The sequence below is a fragment of the Pezoporus flaviventris genome, unplaced genomic scaffold (assembly GCF_033815535.1).
Source record: "Pezoporus flaviventris isolate CSIRO_AGI_PZ_B2104156 unplaced genomic scaffold, CSIRO_AGI_Pfla_v1 ptg000040l, whole genome shotgun sequence".
NCBI classification, from domain to species: Eukaryota; Metazoa; Chordata; class Aves; order Psittaciformes; family Psittacidae; genus Pezoporus; species Pezoporus flaviventris.
In genome coordinates, this window is record NW_026892588.1 from 10,620,279 (window position 1) to 10,631,033 (window position 10,755).

The window sequence follows — 10,755 nt, forward strand, 5'->3', positions numbered from 1 at the left end:
ATAATGATCCCCCTTTTGATACTAAGAAAATATGAGTGTTCTCTGATACATGTCATAATTTCACAATCTCAGGTTACTGTGTGTTCTTTGGGACTCTCATCCAAGCCCAGCTGAAGTGAAGGGGAAAGTTCCTCTGGCTTTTAACACATTCCCTCCCCCCCCCCCCCCCCAGGGTCTCCAGGGTAAAAGCACACACAGGAGCAGTCCTGGGTGCATGAAACTCGTTCACTAATTTTGCTGACACCCACCTAGGTGTGCTGTGAGAATCTGGTCAGCCCCACACATCTGCTGGGAAGGTTTTACAGGTTCTCTGGGAGAGAGCTGGAGCCCCTCCAATTTACATCTCAGACTTGCTGAAAGGGAATGGGTGAAAGACAGAAAAAGTCCATGAGTCTCTGGAAATCACCCTCCCCAACGTACGCTATCTCAGGGAGCAGATGCTTCTCCTGCCTACCCAAATTCATCTCCAGTCAGTCAAGATAAGATGATACTGCAATTTTAATTCCCGGATTTGTTAGCTTGCCTCATTTCTCATACTCCATGTGCCACTTATCCCAAGTAAATTGGTACACAGTAAAGTCTGTAAGGGTTGTTTGGTTAGTTGGCTTTTTCTAGTAGCCGTGCTACTATTTACAGGGTAAGTAGCAGCAAGTTAATGTTTTAACCGTGTTACTGTAATTCTGTCCAGTCCTTCAAGAACGTGAAGGTCCTTCACCCCTGTGACTGAAGCGCAGTCCTCTTCCACTCCATTGTCTAGCTATGGATTGGGCTTTGTAGTCATAGTCCCTTGGCCTGAACTGCTTATGCAGGTCTCTTATCTTTGCATGTCCCGTCCTCCAGCAGAGGACCCTCACTTCTTGGATGTGACCAAATGCACACCCTGTCCTGCGCAACAGGTGAAGGAACTGTGAGGCCAAGAGGGAAGAGTCCCAGCAGATCAGTGGATGCTTTGGATAGGAGGTATTTGCCTTTTTGGCCTGACAAGTAATGATTCTTTCTTGAGTTAACTATGATAATTTAGTGACGTGGAAGTAATTAAGATTTCCTCTCCAGAGGAAAGAGGAAGAATGAAAGGCATCCTAAGGGGCAGTGGATGACAGGATTGCTTCCCTCATCTCCCAGAACAGAATGAAAGATGTTCTTGGAGATTTTCCTCCCAAGTCCTTTGTGGTGCTTTTAGAAGATATTAAAGGATTTCCAGCACATTTAGAAGATACTAAAATGAAGAGGAATAGCAAAAAGGAGACATCTGTTTCAGACTTTTAGGGAGGAATAGCGTGGCTGAGAAGGAATGTATGAGGGAGAAGTGCTAGGAGGCAGTAGTGTACATGTTGGTGAAGAAGAGGAATATAAAATGGAGGCACAGGAGACATACCTGTTGCGTTCCAGCTGGGATTTTAAGGTGTCCCTGTAAGCTGCGAGGGAGCATGGGGTAGCACGTTGGTGTGCATGTGTGCGACTGAAGAAAGAGGCTGCTGCAACTAAGCAAGAGCTTGTGAGGTTGGCCTAAACATCACAAGGCTTACCTGCAGCTGTGTTCCGGTGTCGCTGGGCACCTCCTCCTGCAGTACTGGGAGTTGCAACGTAAAACCACGACCTGCAGCGTAGCAAAACACACTGTCAACACAAGCACCACTCGGGGCCTCGCCACTGAGGCCCTTCCAATTGCATTTTGGCTTTTTTGCCTCTTAATTTTTCTAATTTTTACCTTTTCTCGGAGGCACTCATCACGCTGCTTTGCTGGCGGACACTACTAATGGCCTCCAGCCAAAGGAGGCTGAAAACCCGATGAAGCCAACAGATGAAGCAACGGTGTATTGCCGGATTTCCCGAGTGGCCGAGACACAACACAAGCCACCGCCCGAGGACGCTAAGTCCCGGTACACCGGGGTCCCGCCCGGCCGGCGCTGTGGTACAGGCGCTCAGGCGAAGGGCCCCCATCGCGCTCCCCTCCTCACACCCGGCGGCTGTGGGGAGAAGGAGGGGCGGAGCAAGGCGCATGCACGCGCGCGGGGGGAGCGGCGTTCTCCCGCCTCCTCCTTCTCCTCTCCCCTCAGCGCGGGCAGCGCCATTCCGCCGCCGCCCCCTCATAGCCCGGCCTCGACCTGAACGCCCGCGGCCCTCCCGCCGCGCCTCTAGGGCGGGGTCCCCCCAGCTGCGCGGAAGGGGCTGGACGGGGCGGGCGGTGAGAGCGTGCCCAGCGGCGGGAGCAGAGGCTTCGGCATGGGACGGGGCGCTGCCCCGACGGGTAGGTGTGGTGCGGGGCCGCTGAGGGGGTGACAACGACGCGGAGGTGAGGTGGGATCGAGCGGTCGCTGGCTCTCCCTGGTTGGGGACAGCGGTTGCTCCCCTCAGGGCCCGGTGGCAGGTGCCGGGCGGGCCCTCGGGGTGGGGGGCGCCGGTGTGTTGTGTGTCGGTGGCGAACCGTCCCGTTGTCGGTGCCGGTGCTGACAGGGTATGTCGGGGAGCTGCGGGCCGCGCCGGGGGCTGTGGGGAGCGGCGCTGCTGACGGGCTGCTTCTGGGAGTGCGGTCGGGACAGATGGGCTGAGCCGCGGTTGTGGGGAGCGGTGCCTGGATGGAGATACCAGGTAGTACAGAGGGTGAAGGGCGAAGAAATACTCGCATCGCACGCGTTTTAGACGTGAGCACCAGTACGAGGTGGGGGTGTGGAAAGCGAGGCTATAAATTGTCTGAAATTGTTTTGACAATGTGCTGAGAGGCATAACGGCTTTTTAGCACAGTGGTCTGGGTGTAGTTTCCAGTTCGGGATGGCCCGAAGCTGTTAGTTGTAAAGCAGGTGGTTAACACCGTTGAAGGATCGTCTCTACTTATGCTGTTCTCTTTTTCGGTGAATGCTTGCTGCTTGCTACTTGCTGCAGGACCCTGTGTGTCTGGACCTTTGTCTTCAGTGCAGCCGTTAATACATGAAAGTAGGGCTATCTTTTCTATGCTTTATGAAGTATTTTTTCGTGAGCAAGAAGGGAACAGCGTGGGCACAAGGTTCCTCGGTTTGTGGGTAGGCAAATCCAGGATTAAGTTGGGCATAAACTTGTAAAACTGAGATTGAACAACTAATGGAATTATTTACTGAAGTACATATTCCTAACGTAGTGATACTTTCTGAAGGTTATCACACTACACTGTCTCAAGTAACGTAAATGTTTTTAAGGCTGGTGCTAATTTTATTACCTCTTCTCCACACTAGAGAAGCAGCCCTGGAAGGTGTGCTTTTATGTGCCCCCATTTTCCCTGTAAAGGCAGGCTAGCAGTGCAAAGAGCTCAAGAGGTAAATAGTCCCACAGTTGTTTGCTGTTGAAGTGAAAAGCTGGGTACGTTTTTGTTGGTGGTGTCATGGCATTACCTCACATGATCTGATACCAGCTTCAGGAAATAAATCCAAGCATTTACTTATGATAGCCACCTCTTGTCATGATTTTCCTGTGAATCTCTCAAGCTTGGTAAGTGTGCTCTCACAGGTTACATGTGGGGAAGTTATTTCTGTGACAGCTTTGAAGAAATTGTCAGTATTGCTGGATTTCTCTCAGTTGTGTAAAATTACCTATTAAATGGCTGTTGTATTCTGAGAAGTTGAAGCAAGAGAGAGTGGTGGGTTGCTTTTTGTTGTTGCTTTGGTTTTGTTTTTTTTTTTTGTTTTGGAGGTGTTTCCAGTATTTATGTATCTGGAAATGGTAACATTGTATATCAGCTGAGACTGATTTACATTTGACTTCATATAAAATAAAAAAGTTGTTCTCTGATGGCACATAGCCAGTTTCCATTACCTAGACCATTGCAACCACTGTCATGTGTCATCCTATTTTGTACTCGTAATTTGCACAGCAGTGCAGTGTTAAAGGTAGCTACGGGCAAAGTGGCTCAAGTTCAGAGGCAGAGTGCAGAGATTCACTGGTAAAGCATCTACTTCATTTCCTTCAGCTGCAACCTGTGGAGCAGGTGAAGCATATTGTGGCTCAGGCACTTCAGAAATCTCTGTAGTGGAGCCATGTGGTCTAAGACTCATTGCTGCTATCCCTGGAGGTGTAAATATGATGCTGCGCAGTGGAATTTGTTTTCATTTTAGTTCTTTCCTCCTTGTAAAAGAGCGGAAAAAAACCCCACAAAACCCAGAACCTTTCTCCATCCTTCAAACAGTACCTCTGAGTTACGTGCATGTTGATCCAGCACAAAGGTTGCTGTGCAATCTTGCTTCACTTCCTTTATATAAATGTTTTCAATACTGTTTTTACTTGAATGATTGCATGCTGTTCTTCCCCATAAGACTAGGTTTTCTTCTGTTAGCCTGAACTGAACTTTTCTGAAGACTAAATTAGAGTTTAGATCCTGAGCTCCAATGCTGGCAAAAACTGGATGGCAAAGTAGAACTGTGGGAGTTTTCTCATTCATAATTAAGGTAGCTAAGTGCTGTCTTTAAGAACTGGTTTAATTTGTGTGATGGGACAAGCTTCTACCAGACTTCACTGTTGTATTTCCTGAGCTGTTTATGTCCTTGGACCTGATCTGTGGAATGTCTGATGTGCAGCTGAGCAGGTACTGTGCCTTGACCACATGAAACCTGCTGTCATGTCACATACTTTGGAAAATCAGGCTTTGAGCACCAAAAACTGATGTATTCTCTTTGCAGCAATTCTTGCAAGGTAAAATGAGGATAGTAGTGGAAAGTAAGTTAATGATTAAGTAGCATGTAAATACTGTGCTGAAGGAAAAAAAAGAATTCTAATTCCAGGATTGTGTATGAATAGACTGCAGGGAGCAATACCTGAGGTCACACAGGTAACAGGCAAGCTTGTGAAAAATGACTAGTCGTTTTAAAGAATATTAGGATTCATGAATGTGAGCACAGCTGTTCACTCAAATTAAAATAAGGCAATCTTCACTTTTTTTTTTGTTTTCTGGGTTTTGTGTGTATCATTTAGCTTTCTAACCTGTTTCTTTTTAAATACATGGGTTGGGGAGGCAGATAAAGTTGGGTTGGTTTTTGTTTGGGTTTTTTTTTTTCTTGTTTGTTTTTTAAATGTCCCAGGTTAAAGATACAGGGGAAGATACTTCCTCTGTCTTGCTGGGATGTTGGGCTCAAACACCTTTTCCTTGGTAGAGGAAATGAGTTAGAAAAGTTAACCCCCGCTTAAGTTACGTGTTGCTTTGATGGTGCTGCTCTGTGCCTGTGGTGTGGCTTATCAAAGTTATAAGCAATAAAGGCTGTAGGAGTGCCAAACTTCTTGAATGCTAGGACACTTTGCACCTTTTGGCATAATTTGTTACATTTCAACAGCTGCTCCTCTTCAGTGTGAGATGGAAAGCCGGCAGGAATGGGCTTGTGGAAGGTATGACTGGTGGAAATGACTGCTAGCTTTGTACTGCTGTGGTGATGCATCAGAGGAAAGGATGTGTGTGCAGCACAGAATTGCATCGCTTCTCTCCAGCTTGGCATTTCACTGTTCTCATTGCTGACCTGCTCAGGAGCTGGGGCCAGATATGGGCTGGGAACTGAGGCTACTTTGGAGAAATGGCATGTCACTTTAGACAGAGAGAACTTTACCAAAACTATTGACTGCATGAGGAAGTAAGTGAATAAAGAGCAACGAGATGCAGATAAGACACATAAGCCAAATAGGACAGCAGTGAGAAATGTATGTGTTCTGAATAGATTGGCAAGGAATGAAAACAAGTTTTGGTTTTTCTTATTAATTTAAAGATTTATTGTACTCTGTAGATCATTAGCAAATGGCTGGGCAGCTACGGAGGAGTTTTACCTAACTCAGAAATAAGTTTCCAAAGTGTGTTCAGGGAGTCTGTATATTGGAACCTCAGTATCAACAAAGGTTAATAACTGAGGGAATGCTGCCTTGGACACAACTCTTCCTCTGTTATTTTAACAGTCTAATAAAATCACTTTGTGGAAAGTAGCTGGATACTGTTAACTCTAAATTAACTGATTCCAGGGAAAATAAATGTAGCTTGCAAATATGAAGTTATCCCCTTCCATATAAGGATATAACCAGCCAAGAGATGCATTACTTAATCAAGATGGCTCTGACCCCTGCTCTGAGCATTGCTAATTACATGCTTTTGAAGCTGTTTCACCTCCTGTGTTTTCTGGTTGGTCACCTTAATTTCTGTCAGCATGACAAAGCTCAGTTAGGGTTATACTTCCTACAGTGTGTTTTATTGGGGTTTTTTGTTGTTTATTTTTACTTGCACCTTGCTAAGCTTCAACATGTATGTTGATGTATTTGGGCCTGATAAATGAGCTAAAATTAAATAGTAGCTTTAGAGAGACATGGGACTGGAACAAAAAATAGTTAGCAAGTTGTTTCTACTTAACAGACTGGTGTTGTGTGGAAAAATCGTGTGAGCTTTTACTCTTTTGCTGTCTCATCTGTAGAACTGGAAACCAGTCTCATGGGACACAAATTCCTGTCTGGTCAGTTTTTGCTCCAAGTCTCTGCAGAGGAAAAGTTGAAGAAAGATATTTCAGAAAAGTTGAAAAGGGTGAAATCGTTCTTGATATTATTAACTATTGTCCTCCCCAGCCAAGGCCCATAATGACAGGCTTTACAAGGCCCATACATCTGTCATCCCTAACAGTTTCTAGTATACTGGTGTTCAAAGATCCTTCATGCTGGTATTTGCGAAGGGTATAGAAGCACTGGAATATTAGAGAACCCTGTGACTTAACCTGAAGGAATGACACTGAATAATACAGCATTCACTAACTGCAAGTCAGTAGTTTAGAACAATAGTTTAGTGTCTGCTGCCAGGTTTGTTTTCTAAGAAGTGTAGACTAGACTATTGTTATTTATACAAGTATAAACCTTTTGAAGTGTTGGGCTTGCTTTACATCACTGCTACTACAAACATGGAGAGCTTGTATTTAAGTTACTGTTGGGAGATTATTTTTACAGTAAATCTACTGAAACAAGATTTCCTAATATAAAAATTGACTTCTTCAAATCTATATGGACTGCAGAGCAGTATTTATTCTGCCATGGATGGTGATTCTCAAGGTCATGTCTATTTGGAAGCCTGCCTTGATAAGTGTTCCCATTGCAGTGACCTTCATGGTTCACTGCAAGAATGCTGAAGTCCAGCTTCAGATGGTAAAGGTAGATGGTCTGAGGCTATTCAACAGGAAGACACAAGAGGTGAATGAGTATTCTGCCTTTTCTGGATTTTCAGAGAGCGTTCTTTGCTAATGCTTTTTAAATGAAATGATCTGCTATGGAGAAGGAGTGTAGGTTTTTCAGTAATTAATACCTGGTTAAAGTGTAGGAAGAACTGTCAGCTTTTCTAGTGAAGAGTAATCACTAGTGGAATCCCATGGGGATCTGTGTTCAGGCTTGTGTTGCTCAACATAGTTATAAATGGTCTGGAAGAGAGGCTGAGTATGAGGTGACAGTATATGCTGAAAATCACTAATCAGGGTAGCAGAAAAAAGAGGTGACTGGGGGTGCAGAATGTTCTCGCAGTACTTGCTTGTAGGTGAGTTTTATTTGATGCGAGTAGTGATAAAATTACATACACAGAGAGAAACAACTGTGTCTACGTAGTGATGAGCTCTTAATCTGTGCCATTAGAGAAAGATCTTTTAAGTACTCCAGATAGTGCTCTGCAAAACTATGATCAGGAGTCAAAAAAAAAAAGAAAAGGGAGGGGGGAGGAGGAGCAAATAGGAATAATGGAGATCTCTAGGAAAATGAGAAGGAGCAAATCAGGATGCCAAGCTGTAGATCTGTTTTATGTTTCTCTAATGAATAACATACCCTCCTCAAAGTTAGGGGCAGACATTCTCCCCTCTCCAAAGAATTAGAGTAAGAATAGGGGGAAACACAGAGGAGCATGATTGAAATAGCTTTTAGTAAGAAGAGTAGCCAAATAAACTGAAGCTTAGCCTGGAAAATACATGATTGGAAGTAGGATGGGTAAGAGGAGGGATTATGATAGTAATCTGCCACCATGGGAATATGAAGCAATTCTTTCCTGTTTATTTTGTCGCCCAAATACAGCTAGAATTAGAGGGCATCAAGTGGTACCCCAGCAAAGATGGTAACTGCTGACAGAGGAAGTGTTAAAACATGACCTCTTGATTCCCCAGAACCCTATTGGGTCCATGACATCCTTTGAGGCATTTCAGAGGTTTGCTGCATGTGTGCTTTTTAAGCTACTTCCTGCAGTACGTCATTGCACCCATGTCTTGTGCTGGAGGAGGAGGAGGTGAGGAGTCAGACCATATCTACCCTTTCAATGCCATTCATAATTTTATAGAAGAATAGATATTCTTCCAGAGTCATCTCTCTTCCAGTCTGAAATGCCTAGTCCTGCTCAGTCATTCCTGACAGACAACCTGCTCAGTTCCTTTGGATCATTGTTGTTACCCATCTCCCAGCCTTTCTTATGAGACTGTATGAAAATTTTAGTCTTTAAGAGTGAAAACCTTCCACTTGCATAGAGCATTCTATCATTAGGTAGCTCCCTGCACATTTTACAAAGGACAGCACTATCATTGTTTACCCTTGAAAGATGGGTTAACAAGAGGGACAGAATGCATGAATTAACCTAGGTGGCCATGAGAGCAGATGCTTTGGAATATATTATCTGAAAACAGTGAGGCTTGGAAGAGGGGGGTACTCTACAGTGATAATCTGTTCTGGATATTGTGCACAGTTTGGATTTCTACATCTCAAAGTGTGTAGTTGAACCAGAAGAGCTTATTAGAGGAGCAGTGTAAGTGATCAGAGGCACAAAGTGGCTTCTATACAAGAGCAACTGTGTAATCAAGGATTAATAATCCTGGAAAGGTGAAGACGGGGAGGATGTAGAATTCCATAGATTCAGGAATGCTGTGGATAATGTGCATACAGGTCTAGTGTTTGTGGTCTGTTTCAGTACAAGAACTTGACATACTGAAGCTGGTGAATAACAGAATTGAAAGAGGCGGTATGTGATGGAAAGTCTTTTCAAAAGAAGTGAAGGGTTTCTGTTGAATCTGAGGGATGCCTAAGCACATGGGAGGGAAATCCTTTGAAGGTTCCTAAGTACAGAGAAACCAAATCCAGCTTCACAATTCTCATGAGCTGGAGAGAGTTGGAGGCTAGGAGAGCATTCCTAGGAAATACTGTATGTCTTATAATACTGTTACTTGAGCATTGGCATATTGATACTTTGTTTGGTAAACTGCAAACAAAAGTCACATATTTGTAAGTAAGAGGATGCAGTTATATGCTGGTTTTTGCCACCACAAGCTCCTCTAAGAGGGTAAGACCTGAGACCTGATTATGTAGCTAGGATAATGCTTCTGAAAATGTACTGATGACTGTCCAAATGGCAAAGCTGTTCTGTGTGTCTTTCTGTTTGTCCTTTGCAAGATTACCAAACAGGAGAGTTTGTCCAAACGCCTCTTCTACTAGAAATAAGCACACTTGCATAGTGATCCTCATGCCATGCATTGGTGCAGAAAGGGCTAGTTTACCCCATAGTACGTTATGGTGGTTTCTAGCTTGTGATTGCTAATAATGTTGTTGCTAGTGCTGGAGATAAGAGTTCAAGAAGTCTTTGCTGAATTTGAGACCTTCAGAGGTAGCAGAGGCCTGTCTAGTAGCTTTCGAGACTTCTGCTGACAAGTAAGACAGTCCCCATCCTAACAGATTTTCATTGTTCAGTTATTTAACTCCAACATAATCTTTGCATGAATAGAATTTCTTGTGTGTTTTATATAATAACCTTTTATATAATTAGTATCTGCAATAATTTTTTCCTTTGAAAAGTGATTCATGTCATCTTGCAGATAGGAAAGACATAAAGCATTATTCTGCAGTCATACAAGAAGCCCTATTCATTCACAGTTTGTATTGTGAAGCCAGTCCCATATCCTCGGGGTTGGAACTGGTTTTGTGGCAGCAGTCCTATTTACAGAATCTTTATACAGTATATCTGAACTGGGGGCTGTTCTAGAGCCCCAACTGGAATGAAATGCAGGCTGAAAAGAACGAAGTATGAATGTTTTTTCATGCAGTCAGTCTTTCCATTGTTGCTATTCATAACTAGTAGGTATTAGTCAGCAACTGAAAATCACAACAAAAGTCCATTCAAGCTAAGCTTGGGTTCAGGTTCCCCAGATGGTAACAGGAATACTCTCAGCTTAGGTTTTGCCTTGACTAGGTTTACATGCTGGATCATGTTTGGTGGATCACTGGAAAATAAAGCTACAATCTGTGCATGTGCTACCTTGGTCAAGCCAGGGGAAAAATGAGGAAAATAGTTTCTACTCTGTATCTATATGTATTTGTGCTGCCTATACAATAATAGGGTTTGGTTGGGGGGGCTTTGTAGTTCTTCTCTGTGTGTTTTTGTTGGGTTTTTTGGTCTTGCATAGTTGGAATGAAGTGCTCCAGCACCTTGAATAACCTTAGGGAGAAAATTACCCTTGGAGTTGTATAAAAAAGGAGATAGTGATTCTAATACCTTATTTCTCTAATTAAGGAATAACTTAATCAAGATGTATTTATTTCCCAAATTAGGTGTAAACCCAGACTGTTCTCTCCTGAAGACTACTAGTCTCTCCTTGCTGTGTGTGAGATGGAAGGAGCTCAGAGAAAATCCCACGCATTTTCAGAAGCAGTATTAATTCTTCATCAGATCTTTTGTCCTGAAATACCCTACTTTCTCTAAATATTATTTAACTTTGATTTCAGGAAATGCCAGAAGGTTTGTTTGTAATTGATGAAGGCTCAGAAAAG

At 43.7% G+C, this 10,755-nt stretch overlaps 1 protein-coding gene across 7 annotated transcripts in view; it reads left to right on the top strand.

Moving 5' to 3' along the window:
* The first annotated feature begins 1,797 nt into the window (after nt 1–1,797).
* The window catches only part of PPP2R3A (protein phosphatase 2 regulatory subunit B''alpha), a 55,330-nt gene continuing 46,372 nt past the window's right edge, over nt 1,798–10,755 (top strand). For 4 of the 7 annotated variants that reach the window (XM_061465273.1, XM_061465269.1, XM_061465271.1 and 1 more), the window contains exon 1: nt 1,802–2,248. The gene's annotated coding sequence lies outside the window, so the exon portion shown is untranslated. Of the gene's footprint in view, nt 2,249–2,534; nt 2,590–10,755 lie in introns of those variants that run through there. The other 3 variants (XM_061465274.1, XM_061465275.1, XM_061465270.1) reach the window with 2 other exon arrangements.